This window comes from Osmerus mordax, chromosome 14 (genome assembly GCF_038355195.1).
Source record: "Osmerus mordax isolate fOsmMor3 chromosome 14, fOsmMor3.pri, whole genome shotgun sequence".
Taxonomy (NCBI): domain Eukaryota; kingdom Metazoa; phylum Chordata; class Actinopteri; order Osmeriformes; family Osmeridae; genus Osmerus; species Osmerus mordax.
Genome location: NC_090063.1, coordinates 3,083,275 through 3,101,816, shown reverse-complemented (window position 1 = coordinate 3,101,816; position 18,542 = coordinate 3,083,275). Strand labels below are relative to the sequence as shown.

Sequence of the window (18,542 nt, the reverse complement as noted above, 5' to 3'; positions counted from 1 at the left end):
ACCTCCTCTCTCTCCATCTTCCTCCTTCCATCCTGGTATCTCTTCAACCTCCTCTCTCTTCATGCTGATATCTCTCCAACCTCCTCTCACTCCAACCTCCTGTCTCTCCACCTCACCAGTGGTTCTCCATGACCAGAACATATCCCAGGCTGACTCTTGCAGAGACCAGGGTATATTCCAGAAAGCAGGTTTAACAAACTCTGAGCCTAACCCTGAACTCTGAGTTGATTTACCCTAAGATGGGAAACTCTGACTTTTCGGTTCCAGAACATATTATTTGAATTACTTAAATCAACTCAGAGTATGTCCACTCTGAGTTAAGCACGTGCATGAGGACTATAAAAAGCCAACATCGATGGAACTCCGATACTAGGATCCACCATGGCAACCGCCAACAAAAAGGTCCTCCTACTTCACCCCACTTGAGTTAGAAGTGTTAATACGTGTTTATGGGCAGTCTGAGCACATATTCCGGAAAACAGCAACAAGGCTGTAGCAGCGAAAGAGACAATTGGTGTGGGAGACAATTGCAGGCCAAGTCAATGCATACATTTGAATGCAGTAGTCCATACTATATATATATGAGGGGATATATGAGGGGAATCAGGTGGCTGAGTGGTTAGGGAGTCGGACTCGTAATCTGAAGGTTGCCAGTTCAATTCCCGGCCAAATGACGTTGTGTCCTTGGGCAAGGCACTTCACCCTACTTGCCTCGGGGGGAATGTCCCTGTACTTACTGTAAGTCGCTCTGGATAAGAGCGTCTGCTAAATGACTAAATGTAAATATATCTATATATACTATAATATATATCCATATTGAACATTTAACCACACTTTCCATTTATATCACAGGTGAAACAGTGGTGGAATTGAATAAAATATAATGTTCATGTAGGTGCATCACACAGGCGCAAAGCGCACTTGGCAGCAGCTTAAAATGATCAAACATACTATGAAGAGGTAAGGCATATTTTTCTTAGGTCTATACTAGGCTCGTGATTGTAGCCTATGCGTCACCTTGGTTTCAATTATACATGATACAACGTCAATATCAATTGGTGCCTATTTCAACTTGTAGTAGCAGTATCCCCCAACAGAATGCTTTTCATCACAGGATGATGATGAGACTGCTGCAGCAGAGAGGTATGCAGAGAGGCCTACATGCATGGTAGCTACTGGTTCTCTCCCCGTGTACTTTTATTAACAGTCTTGTATGGAATTGTCTGTTTTAATGTACACTGAAGTGATGACAATAATGAATGGAAAAATGAATTGCAAATTCCGATAATGTTGAACAGAGGGGGGAGGGTCCATCAGCCTCCACAGCATAGCTGCACACAGTGAGATGTTCAGTAAATAGCAGGTGAATTCTGAATGTAGAACTGTTGAATTTAATGGCATCTAATGTATTCCCAGTTACCAGTAAAGGAGTTGTACAAACTGTGTCTCATGAAGCAAAAGCAAGTGCAAAAGACTGACCAAGAGATGGTGTACTTGGTGTAGAAGATTAGGATGGCTGATCTTGAAATTGAATTGCTGGAACACCAGTTACAGGTTGGTGCATGGTCACAGGTGAATAATGTTAATTGTAGGAACAATATATAAATATTGTTGCATTTCTATTTGTAGTCAATAAAGAAGACCAAATTAAATGTCAGTGATTTTTCTTTATTTCAGTACCGAAAAGCATTTGGTCAGTTCTTAGTGCACGTCCACGGTGTGTAATATTAGCGGTGTAAGGGCTGAGAATGTTGCTAAGATTAATTATGGAGTGTGACGAAAAATGGTTACATTCGCGTAGGTATTCATCAGGTAATGAAAGCACATCAAATGGTGGTCTTATAATCCTCTCCCGACATAATGCTAAGCTAATTAAATTGGCTTTGAGACTGATCGGCTGACCCAGGAAAGGACACTCCATGTCTGCCAACTGTGTGAGGCTCAGAAAGTGGGAGGGGATATGGAGAAATGCAGAGTTTATTAAGGAAAACCTGCCAGCAAGCAGGTTAGGTCTGCAGAGTCAGTAACGAGTCAGTAAACATGGACACTGACCCACAGTTTGCGTTACCTCTCTTTCTGGAACGGAAAACCCCAGATTTGCCTAATCTCAGGGTTAACCAACTCAGGCTTTTCACTTAACCAGCTTTCTGGAATACCTCCCAGGGCAAACACTACAACAAGAAACTAGTGGAGTGTTCAAGTATAAAATACCTGTACTAGAACCCAACAGAGGTTAAACTTCCTTTGAAGGTTGAGGTTCTTTTGTGTCAACCACAAAGTGTTCTCATCTACCATGCTGTAGTTGAGAGCATCCTGTGGTATGGCATCTCAGCCTGGTTTGGTCTTCTCAGTGTACAGCTGAGAGCCTGTCACATGGGCCAACCTGCCTCAAGGCTGGAGGACTGCGATTACAGATGGCTTGGCATCATCTCATCTAATGCTTACGGCATCAGCCACCTTCAGAGCATCTGATGGAATCCCTCAGGCTTTCAGTTCTAACTCGTACTGAAACCACCTCCGTTCTAACTTTGTCTCGAAAAGCGCTTGTCTCCGCAACGGAGGTCCAACCGTCTCGTCTGGGTCAAAGATGAGCACAGCTGTCCTCCCGGGGACTACAGCAGAGATGAGGGCATGTCATGGAGCTTTTTTGGAAGAGGACTCTAGTCTTAATGACCTATTAGCATCACTCGTGTCACCGCATGGAATGTTCCACAATGTTCCTTTTTTAGAACTGGAGCCTACTCTGTCCGGTTTGTAGCTGTGATCTCATATTTCTATCTCTCCGTTCTCTTCCTGTCTCTCTCTGTTTGTCAATGCCCCCCCCCTTGCTCCTCCCTACTTTATTCTTCTTTTTCACCACCTCTCCCTCCGTCCCTCTCTCTCTCTGTCTTCCTCCCTCCCTCTATCTCTCTGTTGGACAGTGAGCTGAGTAAATATATCTGTACTCTGTGTTTTTCCACTGATAAAGCGCTCATGACAGCAAGCAAATAGTGGACAGTAAATTGGACCAGCCAGGACGTCTCTTATCAGCCACAAAACATCACAGAAACAGACACATTCTGCAGCTCACACACACACACACACACACGCATGGACATCATAAACAGAATTGTCATGACCCGGCCTCAATCACAAAATTCTGAACATCATGTCAAAAGAATTCCCCCGGAGACACATAAACACATACCCACCAACATGGAAACACGCATACAGAGAGACACACACACATACAATAACCCTCCAAAAATCATATCTTATAAAAATACCACTGTTGAATCACTCTCTCTCTCACACACACACACATATGTGCACACGTAAAACAATCGGACACACACAAGTCCTATTAGAGATGGTGACAATTCTTTAGCTTCTATCCCTGGAGGACCCTGCTGACCTGGACATGAGGAGCAGCTGGACCACTGAAATATTCATTACAGTAATCAGGACAGCAGGCACAATGGATAATGTAGGCTGTAATGTAAGCACATACACACACACACACACACCGCACACAGTGACCTACTCCCTCAGGAATAGTGATAGCGGAGGATGCAGAAAGACTCATTGTGGTGTGTGTGTGTGTGTGTGTGTATGTGTGTGTGTATGTGTGTGTGTGTGTGTGCATGTCTTGGGGTGTGTGTGTTCTTTTGTGTACAGGTGTGTATGTCACACTCATACACTACACCTCGTAAAAAGAATCTTCACAATCTGACAGATGCCAGCAGCTATACAAGCACCTGCTGTGTGCCTCCGTGTTTCACAAGACTATGAAAGCCTTTATCGGTGCTTCCTTACAAGTGACTATATATGTGGGTATGGATGTGTGTGTATATATGAGTGTGTGTGTGTACCTGCGTGTAAGAGCCTTGCGTATGGGTGTTTATATGTATGTGCGTGTGTGTGCGTGTGTGTGTGAATCTCAGCAGGCGGTCTCTAATGGAGGTATAATGACAAAGGAAGTCTCAGGTCAATCCTCACAGCTGATTGGCTCTCTATAGCTGCTCCATAGCCTGCTGCACTGTCAGCTGTTACTAGGACACTCAGAGACAGAGAAGGCGAGAGAAGCCTGTCTGACAAGAGTCTGCAATACAGAGCCAGTAAGTTCTAGCTGGGAGAGATGGAAGATCATGACTGCTTACAATTCTCTTAAAAAGGTCTGCTATCTTAGTCAGCATTTTCTATTTTATCCATCATGTTTTAAATGTACGTATTCTTTGCCTGTACTCAACACTGCTGTTTGTGTCTTCACGTTGCATCATGCCAGGTTGTGCTCTGTGTGTGTGTGTGTGTGTGTGTGTGTGTGTGTGTGTGTGTGTGTGTGTGTGTGTGTGTGTGTGTGTGTGTGTGTGTGTGTATGTGTGTGTGTGGGAGAGGGGGGGATGTGTGTGTGTAAGTTTGTTATCATGCAAGGTTGTCCTTCTCTTCTCTCGTCATTAAACAAGCTAGTAACACTTCGGTCCAGCCATGTGTGTATGTTTGGTGCCTGTCACCTAATGAGGTCTAATATTGTGTGTGTGTGTGTGTGGGGGGGGGGGTTGTAGTGATTCAATAATGAGTTATTAAAGAGTAAACATATTGCCTATGTGTGTGTAATGGCTCATGACTGATGTTGACAGTGCAGTCTGTGGGTCCTGCTGGGCTCATAGTGAGCTGACACACACACACTCTCACACACACACACACACACACCACTGCATACACAAATGCTCCAACATACACAGCACACCCACAAGCAAATCAACATAATCAGGCACACACGCACACACTACATAAACACACACACACAAACACAAGTCTGCCCATATTTTAGGTATATTTGTATTGCATTCATTCATTATCAAATAAATCAAAACAGTGACACCCCACCGCCATCACCACCACCAATCAGGAATGACATCATACCACTTTTTCAGCATTTGTTTACCCCACCTTTCCTTGTCCTCCCCTTTCCGCCCATCCCTCCGTAACAAGATTATACCTCTCTGCTGATGTTTGTAATCTTTGTGCTCTCGATTGATTGGATTAAACAGACCAATTGTTTGTTTGCCCAGGGGCGGAGTTCTAGAATCATCCATCTGTTCTCAACCAATCAGATGACAGCAAATCTAACCTTCCCAGTAGGATGACAAATCCCATTGTGGACAGATGTACAGGTGTGCGCGTGGGTTTATATTTGTTTGTGTGATACAACAAAATCTTCATTTAGAATGGCCCTTATCCTTGGAGACATTGAGCGACTCATAGCTCTCCATGTGAAGTGTATTCACCGAGAACAGACAATAAGATCTCTATGCTGCCTTTCATCTGGGTGGGTGAGTCACTTTACATGGACAAGCTGGCAGCTGTAAGTCACTTACACACAAACGCACACACACACACACACACTCTGGGTTTAGCAAAAGAAGTGAGAGAGGCAGAGCTTCAAGGACCCCAGCTAAAAGAGCCCCCTCGCACACACACACACCTCACGCGTCTTTGATTTGATCTCGTTTTCTCTCCCTTCACCTCTCTCTCCTCCACCTCTCCTCCCTCGCTCCAACTGATCGACATCATCAGGACTCAGACCCTGAGCTGGGCTGCTCCATCAGGAGCCAGTAGGAGGACAACTGCACCACTGGGAAAAGAAGGAGGGGGGCAGGGAGAGGGGAGGGAGGAGAGCGGGCAAACGGGTAGGGAGGTTGTGCGTTGCAGGGAGATGGAGATTGGCATGTGTGTGTGTGTCGGGGGGGGGGGGGGGGTTGCGTGTGTGTGAGTGACTTTGGCTCAGCTCCTGTTCCGGAGGTATCAATCCATAAAACCAATAAACTGATGACATTTCAGGTTATTAAATTCTGTCAATATATTCCAGGTGGTCTCATTGTAATATGCAGGGGGGATGCTTTCCTTTCTCCATTTCCCTGCCACTCATCCCTCTTTTTATCTCTCTCATCATCGCCCCATCCCTCCCATTCTCTCTATACCCCCATTCCTCATTCTCCTCATCCCCCCCTTTTCTGCTAGCATCCTACTTAAAAAAAAATCTATTATTCTTTCCCAACTCACCTCATTCCTCGCTTGTCCTGTGTGTGTGTGTTGTGTGTCTGTGTGTGTGTGTGCATGTGTGTGTGTGTGTGTCTGTGTGTGTGCATGTGTGTGTGTGCCTGAGCGTGTGCATGTGTGTGTTTGTGTCATTAGTGTTATGGGAGTCTGGGTGGCTCTGGTTTCTCTTCGCTACATTAAGCCCAACACAGTGCTCACAGTCCTGTCCCCAGACACCCTCCCCCAAACTTCCCTCCTCATCCCCCTCTCCCTTCCATCCTGCCCTCCTTCTCCTCCCCCTCTACTATCCCCCCACCCTCAACCAATTTCCCAACAAGGACAAATAAAGGATCTATTCTCTACCCATTCCCTCTCTCTCTCTTTCTTTTCTCTGGCCTTTCATCCATTCACCCTCCCCCCCCTCACATTCTGATCCTCGTTCTCCTTCATCCACCTCATCCACTTCATCCACTTCATTCCTCTATTCCTCCATCTCTCCATCCCTGCCCTCTCCTTCAGAAGGTCAGGGAGAGGTCAAGATCAGAAAAGGACAAACACAGATCAATGACTGGCCATCCTCATGGAATCAACACACATACACACATTTCCTGTATTTCCTATTGAATGCTAAACCTCTCTGGTTTTAGCATGATTTTTATAGAGAAATCAGTCAGTCAGTCAATGTGTTTGTTCATGCATTCACTCATTCCTTTTTGCTGTCGTGTATTGATTGACAAAACACTGCACTCATGCATTCAGTATTTCATTTGGCAGTGTGAACAGCAAACAGCTTTCTCTCTCTCTCTCTCTCTTTCAGTCTGTCTCCCCCTCGTCCTCTCCTTCGATCCATCTCTCATCTTTAATCCATTGGCAGTCTCTCTTGAGCTTGAGGTTGGGATGGGGCCAGTCTGACACCTTTGCTCAGACAGACTCTCACCAGTGCACAGCTCTCCCTCTCCTCTGGATGTCCACCAATAAACACATAGCTCTTATTCCCCTCTGATGATCCACCAATCAACCAACAGCTTTCATTCGTCTCTCTGGTCACCTAAAACATTGCAGTTGTTTTAGTTGTTGTTGTCTGTGATTCATCATCTGACTGCTCTGAGGACCATCGGTGAAGACATGTCCTCTACACCGGTATAAGGTCTGATACGTATACGTGCCAGGTGGCCACAAGGCTGAGAGGCTGAGAGGCTGAAAGGTGAGAGGCTGAGAGGATGAGAGGCTGAGAAGATGAGAGGATGAGAGGAATGAGAGGCTGAGAGGCTGAGAGGATGAGAGGCTGAGAGGATGAGAGGCTGAGAGGATGAGAGGATGAGAAGCTGAGAGGATGAGAGGATGAGAGGATGAGAGGCTGACAGGCTGAGAGGCTGAGAGGATGATATGAGTTGTTTCATATCTGATTTGCTCCAGTCAAACAAGGAGGGGCCGGCCTTCATCAAGACCAGAAAGGAAAAACATGTTCTCTCCCAAGATGCATGAAGTCTACTTCCTGTTAGGCTGCTGACTTCCTCGGACACAAGATGTATTACAGACACTGACACTCCCTTTGCAAGATGATTCTTTGCCATCAAATCTCTTACCTGTTCACAAAATGCAACTCGTGTTCTCATTTGGTACACACAGCCATATTTTCAAATGACACACACATACCATTCATAACAGTACACACAATAAGCATTTGCTGCACACTACCAAGCATTCACAGCACACAGTAGTGCAAAATTGAAAACACAATTCTAGAAATAGCTAATAGCTCATTAGCTGTGTCATGCTCCTGGATCCGCTGGAACAGACAACATGGTAATGCAAGTTATAGTATGGACACAGATGGGTCAACACAGTGGGCTACAGTGAGACACTGTAGAAAAGGAACTATTGGATTACAGGTACAATACATGCATGTGTCAGTGCTGAATGTATGGGACTTACAAGCACAAACTCTTGCCGTAACTCCTTGATGTGGTCTGTGTTTCAGTCAAATAGGACCCTGTACACTTGTTTCATCCGCATGGCATTCCTGGGGTATTCTATTCCCCCATGTTTCTGAATGTGGCATGGTCAGCCAGGATCCTGGTTTGTATCTGTCGGAGTGTGATAGTGTAGTTTTCACAAACCATTTTCACAATGTCATTCTCCTGTTCGGCTATGAAAGTGCATGTTCTTCCTCCACGGTGTAGTTCTCTTTCAGTCCTGCAAAATACAAATACAGTGAGCACACTGTATTCTATTGATATGCAGTATTTCAGTACACAATGCAAATATAATTCATACCTGTTCTCCATTCTAAAGGTTCTAATGATGGCAGCAACAGTGAAGCGGCTGAGATTTGGTTGGACCCTCTGGCCAGCCTCCCTCATGCTCAAACCATGGTTGAGCACATGGTCAACCATGGTGGCCCGAATTTCATTAGAGATCACCGTTCTCCTTCTTCTTTCTCCTCCTCCTCCTTCTTCTTCTCCTCTTCCTCCTCATCCTCCTTCTTCTTGTCGTCCTCCTCTTCCTCCTCCTTATCCTCCTCCTCCTCCTCCTTGTCATCCTCTCCCTCCTCTTCCTTGTCTGTCCTCTTCCTTGTCCTCTTCCTTGTCCTCCTCTTCCTTCTCTCACTCTTACCCCTCTCCTTCTCTGGTTGTTGATATGTTCTAAGTTCTCCATTGTTCACCAAACAAAACAGAGGCTCAAGGCCCTTTTTATGCTGCAGTCCTGATCGCAAATTGCTCACCAGACCTGAGTGTTTAGAGATTTGAATATTTGTGTTGTAGGTTGATGCTTTGAGACTTTACTTGAGATGTGTGTGCAACAACTGAACATTGTGTGTAGTGTTTTGACAACAAGGTGACGTGTAATTGACATCAGTGTGTAAACAAGGAAAGTCAGAGTCTAATGCAGATAAGGGAGTGCGAAGTAGTGCCAAATTGGGTCGAGCAATTGGTATATGAAGTTAAGGTTGTGAAAATTGTGTCAAAGTATTGCTTTTTGTGTGTTACCAATTGTGAAAAACTGTAATAGACCTTCAGGCACGGCAGTGGTGCAGTAATGACACATTCAGCTTACTCATGGAGGAGTGTTATTACTTAGCTGTCATTATCCTCTGTGTGGACCAATGTGAACTGCACAGGTTACACACACGCACACACTTCAAACACACACTCCTCACCCTCATCGCCCCACCCTAATGTGAAATATGGGTGCTGTTGTCATAGAAACAAAGCAATCAGAGTTGGTTTTATCACAGCTTTGTGGCTTCTAATAAATTTCCCAGGTGATAAAACAGAAGGCAATACATAGATTTCCGTCCCCTGATTATCTTGCGGCAGGTGTGTGTGAGTGTGTTTTTGTGTCTTGTGTGTCTCATCACAATAATCCCAGAAGCTCGCAGGGGCTAATAGAGCAGGGACCAGGCTTAGGGCCGGGGCAGTATCTGGAACTTGGACAGGTTTTGGGCCTGTGGCTAGTGTTGGGGCTAATGCTGGGACTAGGGTTGGGACTAGGGTTTGTATTTGTAAATCTCAGTCTTAATGTGGGCCCTGGGGCTGGAGATAGATAAATAAAGAGAGAGAGAGGGAGAGGGAGAGGGAGAGAGGGTAGGAATATAGAAAAGGAGTCAACCTGACCTGTGAGCTGAATACTGAGCACACCATCAAAGCAGCCTCACCAATGGCCTCTTAGAGGCATGCAGAAGGGAGATACACTCTCTCTCTCTCTCTCTCTCTCTCTCTCTCTCTCTCTCTTCTCTCTCTCTCTCTCTCTCTCTCTCTCTCTCACACACACACACACACACAAAACCAACATGTCAGAACAGAGATGGATACAGGAGGATGGAGAAACTATCATTACACTCAAGCTGACACGTTTTCCACCCCCTGTCCAGAACTTTCCTCATCTCATAGACAGAGAGAGAGAGAGAGAGAGAGAGAGAGAGAGAGAGAGAGAGAGAGAGAGAGAGAGAGAGAGAGAGAGAGAGAGAGAGAGAGAGAGAGAGAGAGAGAAAAGACAAAAGACAAGAGAAAAAGAGATAGCAAGGGAGGGAGGGAGGGAGGGAGGGAGGGAAAGAGAGAAATAGAGAGAGAGGGAGAAAGGAAACTAGCTAAAAGAAGCAGGAGGCTCAGTAAGGGAATCATGGTAACCCAGACAGGAGGGGAGAATGTGTGTGCATGGGGGTGGGGGGGCTGCCATCGCTATGGAGATTTAGGGGGTCTGATAGTGTTAGGGAGTGCCATCTGGGGTGTCAGGTCTGTGGATTACTGTGTGTTTGTGTGTTTGAAAGAGAAAATGAAAGAGCAGAGAGAACTAGAGAGGATACAATTTCTGGGGAAATTGTAGGGTGTGCTTGCTTGCGTCGGTTGCACAGGGGTCTGTATATTTTATATAAAAATGCATCGGGCCTACTTATTATTTATAAAGATTACATAGATTTAAAAGCATCTTTTTTTTGCTGCTCATTTACAACTCAAAATATGAGTGAAGTGTAGAATGAAATATGATGTCTTCTCATTTCCCCTGCAAGAGGCAGCTGACAGGCTGAATCAAAACGAATACATTTGGCAGACCGGTGTACAAATGGACCTAATCTCTATGACTTAAACGTCCTTTTAAGTTGTCCCTTCTCGTGATATTTTCAGGCATTTAGACTACTCATATTGCATCATTCATTTATAAAGAACCCCCTTTTAAGATTATTCTACGACTTTACCGGCAGAAGATAGAATCGCGATTCAAACAGTACCATCTGCTAACTGAAAATATGCCCCCAAAAACGTAAATAAGCTTGACATTTATTAGTGGAAAATAGCTCATTCATAAAAAGCTCACTGGTAGCGATCATTGTCAGTAACAACTCAAAATGCGATATAGCCCTGTGTGGAGAAGCTGCCCGGTAAATTCTACTACTACAGTACAGTACTAGACTACTGCTGTGTTGGTCTTGGTAGCGATTGCGTTGGTTGAATTCGATTAAACGGTTCCGTTGTACGGTTTAGGCTGAAATTAAGTATTTTGCATGAACAGATTGACAAGTTTAGGCTGTGGCAATGAAGTTCAGGTTAGTAGTCAGATAGTTTCCCTACTGAATGACTTTTGAGTAAGGGGAGTGCCGAACATGTTCTGTTGCCGTTTGACTTAAACAGGCTGAGGAGTAGTTGTTAGCTACGCACACTAGTGTCTCGGGTACAGTAGGCTACAGCGTTGCAGTGAGCTACACTGGTTTGAAACCACAGGTAATGGTAATTTCACCAACAAATCGTTTACTAATGTCAGAATAAATCCTACAACGAAAATGTATATGTGAGGAATGTTTATTTTAACGATTGAAAACAGATACATCATAGACCACTGTAAGTATGTGTTGCCCGGGCAACACAGGCTAATGTCATGATGCTAATATGTCAGTGAAATAGTAGACTACTGTTTCCGAAAGTAGATGTACTTCCTTAATAATATCAGCTTATATTGTAACATTACACATCACAATTGTGTGTCATATCACAAAGTAAAATGAGTAAATATTTATCACCTGGCCTCTTTGCTTGTGGCGTTTCTGCAGCTGCCTTGCAGTAAAGCTATAGTTAGCCCTAGCTATCCCCCAAGTTAACAGATGCGAAACGAATGTTCTGGCAAGAGTAGTCACGCGTGTTTTCGTGACGTTAGTGACGCAGTGACGTTAGTAACGTCAGTGACTGTGGCTAGCAAATTAGCCACCGTTAGCTTCACTTTTCGCCACAAAAACTTAACTTACGCTTAAACCATGCAAACAGAACGTAAATTCCAATAGAAGCAACTCAATCGCTACCATAGACGAAACTTTGACACCTACGTTGTCTATGTAGGCCAAGTATTTACTGAGTTTTAGGGGGGCAAAAAGAAATAAAAATAATAATAATAATATATATGTGAGAGAACAAAGGTTGTGCTCTCCGCCGAAGGCTTGAGCACACCCAATGAGAGATGGGGGCTGAGAGGATCAGAGGGGGTGCGAGACTGAGACAGTGGGATAGAAGGGGGAAACGGTAGAGAGAGAGCGAGAGGGGAAAGAGAGAGAGGGAACTCACCACAGCTCCATTGGTGCTGACTGACCTAGATACAGACAAACCATTTTTAAACAAGGTGCTTGTTTGACTGCAGTGTTTACTTCCGTTTTTTGGTCAATCTCACTATTCTCTCTCTCTCCTTTCCTCTTTTCTCTTCTCCTCTCTCTGCTTCCCCTCCTCTTTCCTTTCCTCTCCTCCAATCTCTCCCCTTCCCTCTTTCCCTTTCCCTTCCTCCCCCCTTCTCCTTTCTCCTTGCCTCTGAAATTCCTGCCAGCCCCTGTTCGACCCAAGCCTGTGGCCCTACTATCCTATGGATTTGCCTGCATTGCTCTGTTTGCCTGTTGACGACCTGTGCCTGCTTGACTACTCTAAACTACTATTAAAAGCCCGCACTTGATCGCTGCTACTTCTCCTGAGTCCAATCATTACAACGTTAGCCTCTGATTACCAGCCTGGTCTCCACAGCAGAAGAGCAGAACTGACACATGTAAGACATAAACTAATATGGAGAGAGAGATAGTGTGGCAGAGTTACCGTGACAGAGAGAGAGAGAGAGAGAGAGAGAGAGAGAGAGAGAGAGAGAGAGAGAGAGAGAGAGAGAGAGAGAGAGAGAGAGAGAGAGAGAGAGAGAGAGAGAGAGAGAGAGAGAAGGCAGTTTTGTCCATGACCTTTTGGTGTGAAGTTCATCTTTAATCTGGACATACACAACATCACGTAGGTCCCTCTCTGACGCCACCAAAGCGCACCATTCAGCCTACATTAGGATTCTAGAAGTGTTTGGACCGCTACGGTGTGAATCCTAAAAAGTCTTTTTTTTCTTCACTTCAGGTTTGGTTCAGTGTTTGTTCAGCATAAAGGTGTCGCCTGTTACCAACCCATATACACACACACACACACACACAAACACAAAAAGATAGACAAACACACCACCACCACTCCACCCCCCACCCCCCTCACTCTGGTATTGGATGAGGTCATTCAAGATGTGTTGATGGTGTAGATTCATGACCCTAGCCCCTTGTCCTTGATGCTCTCCATTTCCTCCTCCAGACACCATACTGTCTGCCTAGCCCAACCCTAGCCCCACAACTTGGCACTGCCTTCGCCCTTGCCCTTGCTGCATCCAGCCCCAACCCCAGAAGTCTTAGCCCTAACGCAAACTCAATCCACAGCCCTGTTATTGGTCCTATCCCTATCTGCAGCACCAGATCTAGCACCAGTCCCCAATCCTAGCCCTAACCCAGCCCTACCACGTGCCTTAGCCCTAGTGGTAATCCTTGCTCAGCCCCAGCCCTAGCACTAGTCCAAGCCCTAGTCATAGTAATTGCCCCAGCCTTAGTCCCAGCCCTTGTCCAAGTTCCAGCTCCAGCCCCAGTCTCATCTCCAGCCCCAGGCAGCAGCAGTTTTCCTGGGAGGCAGGCTGTAGTCAGGACAAAGAGCACACACTCCCACTGGATAAACAAGGGGTAGGGCCAATCCAGGCTGCGCCACACACATGCAGACACACACACACCTCCCCGCACGCAGAGAGGGAGGGGTCACAGTCAATCACACAGAGCGAGAGAGGGAGCGAGAGGAAGAGTGCGTGAGTGGATGGGAGAAAGAAAAGGCTGCAAGATCGCCTTGCACAGAGCATTGTTTGCAGGCACACTTACAGAGAGAGTGAGAGAGAGAGAGAGAGAGAGAGAGAGAGAGAGAGAGAGAGAGAGAGAGAGAGAAGAGAGAGAGAGAGAGAGAGAGAGACAGAAGCACAGCGATAGAGGCAGGCTGTGTCCCATTTCAGAGAGAGGGCACAGGAAGTAGGGCAGCTCTCAGCCGATAGAGGGAGAGAAAACCAGAGGGAGAGATAGAAAGAGAGAGAGAGAGCGTTAAAACATCAATTCTCCTCCCCTCCACCTCAAGCGGCGGCAGGGAGAAACGAGAGGGAGCGAGGAGGAAGAGCGCCACAAGGGGAAAGAGGAACGGTGCACCACGGTGGAGGAAAATGGTGCTCTGAGAGCGCTCGGCTCCACACTCCTCCGTTCCTCATCCTTCGTTTCTTTGGCACCGGCTCAGCCTCTCCTTCTCGTTTCCTCTAGATCGATCTATCAGTCAGCTGATTGTTCTGTGGAATTCTTACCATGCCTGGTAAGTCTTCTGTTCTTTGACCGGTCACATCACCATTCATTGTGTGTGCAGGTGTGTGTGTATGGTGTGTGTTTATGTGTGTTTGTGAGCTGGTTTATGTGTTAGAGAAGCTGTTGTTGGTTTTAAAGAAAGGAGGGATTTTTTTTATAGAAAAGACACTGTGTCAGCTACACTGCCATGTTTCTACATGTGCTCCTTCCTGCTGTTCTCCTCTCTGTCCCTTTCTCCTCTCCTCTCTCACTCACCCTCCCTTGTCTCTCCTGTCACCTCTTCCCGCTACCTGCTTTCTTTCCCATCACTCTCCTCCCTGTCTTGTTCTCCTCTGCTTCCTCCCTCGTCTTCCCTCTCTCCCGGTCTCTGTCCCTTTCCTCTTTTTGAGGATGCTGGTGAGCTTACTGCTTCTACTCTGAACAAATGCTGTAGCTGTGCCCTGCAATACAGCCAACTGGCTCCATGGTTCACCAGACCAAATAGCAGCCCTCAGCAACACACTCTGTGTTGAGGAGTTACGGGACCCTCTTGCTGTTGCTGTTGTTTTCTTCTCTTCCAGAATCAGCTCTTGGGTTCTGAACCACAGTCGCTACGGGACGCAGCTTGCGAGGCAGACAATGCCGGCAGGGAGGCTTGTGAGGCAGCCAGAGAGGCAGGAAGCTGAGAGGCTGCCAGTGAGACAGGGATGTGAGGCAGATGGAGAGGCTGGTAGGCTGTGAGGCAGCCAGAGAGGCAGGGGCTGAGAGGCAGACAGAGGCTGTGAGGCAGCCTGAGAGACAGGCAACCTACAAGTTTGGGAGTCAGGGAGTCTAGGAACCTGAGAGACAGATACTTTATGACTGGGGGTAGGCGTTGCAGCGTTGTGAGCAAACGGGAGGTGACTTGGCGTGATGCTTTGCGAGGTCAGCGTGCTGGTTTCTGGAGTTCAGAGGGAGGTTTTGGCGAGCGGGGTAGTTACAAGAGTCTCTTCTGTGTTTTCTGTACGAGAGAAGAAGAGAAAGAGGGAAAAGCAGAGGAGGTGGTGGAGGAGGAGGAGGAGGAGGAGGAGGAGGAGAAGAGGCCAGGCTGTCTCTTCTAGTCAGAGAGCTGACCAAAGCTCTATTACTAGGATGGGCAGGATTGATGTCTCGTGTTTTGAAAAGAAATGTTTTAAGTGCAGTAGAACGCTGTGTGTGTGTGTTTGTGTGTGTGTGGGGGGGGGAGGGATAGAGAGAGGGAGGTTGGGAGAGAGCAGCCTGGGGATGTTACAGTAAGGTCTTCAGAGGAAGTAGAGGCTGTTAATGACAACAGTAACCCACAACACACCCAGACGGCTCATCCAGGCAACAGCGTTTAACTGCTGTCATTAAGAACTCATTCTATTATGATGGGATTATGAGGCTTGATAAACAAGTCCAGGCTACTCTTAATTTTGTGAAGATGTAAATTGTCTTCCAGTGTGTGTGTGTGTCAGAGATGTGTTAATAAGAAGGTTATTACACCCATGTTTGAGGGTCAGAAGATTTAAACAGGGTGCAGACTCAAGATTACAACAGTATCTCAGTGTGTGCGTGTGGATGTGTTTACTTTTGAACACACCCAGTTTGGTCCTGGTAACCACAGTGAAGTGCAAGAACAGAGCAGAGAGAGAGGAGAGAGATTGAGACAGCGAATGAGCTAGAGACAAGCCCTAGAGTCATTTTCACAACCTGACACATCCGATAGGAGAAAGAGCAAGCGTGGGATGGAGGGACTATGAGACGAAAAAAAGATTTAAAGAGAGGAGAGAAGCGGAGAGGAGAAAGCAGAGAGGAGCGGACGCCGTGACATATACATATCATAATGTTTTTGTGTACGTGTGTGTGAGAGTGTCAATGTGTGGTGAGAAAAGACGAGAGATACAGACTTCACCGAATTATGGAAAATCATTTAACACTTCCCATCTCCTCACTCCCTCCTCCTCTTTCCCCTCTGCGGGCTCCCTCTCTCTCTCCCTGTAATTACTCTGTCATAGCTCATCTCGCTCATGCCCATTGATTTCCAGAGAGTTGATGAAGCAGAGCCTATCCCTGAACTCTAAGCTAGACTGAGGGAGGGGGAAGGAGGTCAGGGCACCTCCACCCTGCCCTAGGGCCACTTGCTGGGGTCACAATTCCACTCTTGTCCCTGGGGGGGGGGGGGGGGGCAGAGGGGCAGCCTAGGGGTCCTCTAATCCAGTTCAGAGGTACACACACACACGTACACACACACAAGTGTTTGCAAGGGGAAAGGATTTGGAGCGGACTAAACTGAAGTTCAGACAACCAGCCTCTAGACAGGCCTTCAGACAGACCGAAGACAAGCACACAGACAAGCAGGCAAATAGACGGACAGACAAACAGACAGATAGACAGGCAGGCAGGCACAATTTATATTTAACAGTTTAGCCATGAGAAACATACTCTACCTGCTTCCTCCTCTGTCTCTCTTCCAATCTCTATCCCTTACTCTCTTTTCTCAATCCCGATCCTGCTCCCCTCTCTCTTGTGTAACTAAACAGCCTGCTTGGCCGGGTCCAGCAGCAGAATGCGAAGCTGTTCCTACGGTACTTTACCCATAAAGACTAGGGCCGCTCTGTGAGAGCCGCGAGGACATTGGCGTCATCCAATAATCCCCTCTGCTCTGTTTCTCATCCCCCTCCTCCGTGAGTGGATGGTGAAAACAGGAGAGGAGGCATCTGCTTCGCAATGGAGCGGAGTTGTGTGTCGTCAATAATTAAATCTCTCCCACCCGCCTGAAGGCTAGCAAGTCAATAGGGGAGAGGCAGTGTGGCATGTTTGTGTATGCGCGTGCGTGGCGTGTAAGAGACATAGAGAGTGTGAGGGGAGAAAGATAGGGAGTGGGAAAGAGAGAGAGAAAGAACGAAAGAGAGAGAGAACTCACGCCATGTCAGCCCCAGGCTCGGCATTACTCTCTTCCAGAATTGATGCTGTGCGTCTGTTTTATCTGACTGGGTGACTCTACAGTAAGCTGCTTTACAGAGAGAGGGTGGAGAGAGGGAACGAGGGATGGAGGGAGGAGGGTGGGAGGGCAGAGAGAGGGAGGGAGAGGGAGGGAGGGCACAGCTAATGCAATTGCTGAGGCAGAAGGGATGTTATTATGCAACAGTCAAACAGTCCAATCTGGTGGAGAGATAGAGGGAGGGGTGGGGAGATCAGAGAAATATAATTGACTCATTACCTCACCCTGTCTCTACATCTGTTGTTACTGGTTGGTGTTCATGGTTGGCGTGGAGTGATGATGGAGGGAATAGAGGACGGATGGTGGCGGAGGGGGGGAAAGAGGGAAGGTGCGTAGTATTGAAGCGATAGGAAAGGTAGAGAGCGATGAGGGATGGGACCGGGAGGAGGGGGGATGGCAGCGTTGGGGTGGGGGAGGGAAAGAGATGGAGTGTTGGTGTTGGAGGTAGACTGCGTGGAATCGGAAGTGGACGTGTGTCTCTCGAGAGGGAACGAGGGATGGAGAGAGGGAGGGAGAGGTGTTGGGACCGATGAGATCAGCTTACATCGATCATGCAGTTATCTACTCTCGGACAGCACTACCACTCGGAGAGGAAGGGAGAGACGGAGAGCAGGCACTCTGAGGAGATGGCTTTCTTGTTAGGACATCTTCATTGTCTAACTCTAATCTGTCTAACATCCTCCGCCTCTCTTTCACCAACATGGAGTTCCGGCACGCTCGCTCGTGAAAAGGTTGTTTTCTCCCTCCCTCCCTCCCTCGCCTCGCTCCCTCCTCCCTCCCTCGCCTCCCTCCCTCCCTCGCCTCATTCCCTCCCTCCCTCGCCTCATTCCCTCCCTCCCTCGCCTCACTCCCTCCCTCCCTCGCCTCCTCCCTCCCTCGCCTCGCTCCCTCCCTCCCTCCCTCCCGCGCCTCGCTCCTTCTCTCCATCAGTCAGTATGAAGAAATGATTGATTCGTTATATTCGGGTCCTGTTCGCCTGTGGAGGTGGAGGCCTGTAGGAACTTGTCTGGAATGTGTTTGCTCTGTTATGATCTTCTCCTTTTCTTTCCTCCTCCCCTCTTCTCTCTCACGCCCTCCTTTGCTAGAGGCTGCGCTGTGTTCAACAGGTGAGCTTTTAGTGGTTTGTGTAGAGGTCTCCTTGGGGACCTCTACACAAACAGACTATCCACCCTGCACACACACGAACACACACTCCTCCTCTTCTCTGACCTCAGACTGTTCCAGTCTACCTTGTAAACTGACCCATTACACCTCCACACCCACGTGCTGCTGCCGTGCCGGAGAGTTGATTCCGCTTATACACACACAGACATACACACACACATACAGTACATACCTAAACACACACATACACAGTACATGGGTGAGCAAATCCTGGTGGTGGGTGAGGCTATGCAA

At 47.2% G+C, this 18,542-nt stretch overlaps 1 protein-coding gene across 1 annotated transcript in view; it reads left to right on the top strand.

The window, feature by feature from the left end:
* Nucleotides 1-18,542, top strand: part of LOC136956194 (disabled homolog 2-interacting protein-like) — a gene marked incomplete in the record, with an annotated part of 129,036 nt that overhangs the window by 67,271 nt on the left and 43,223 nt on the right.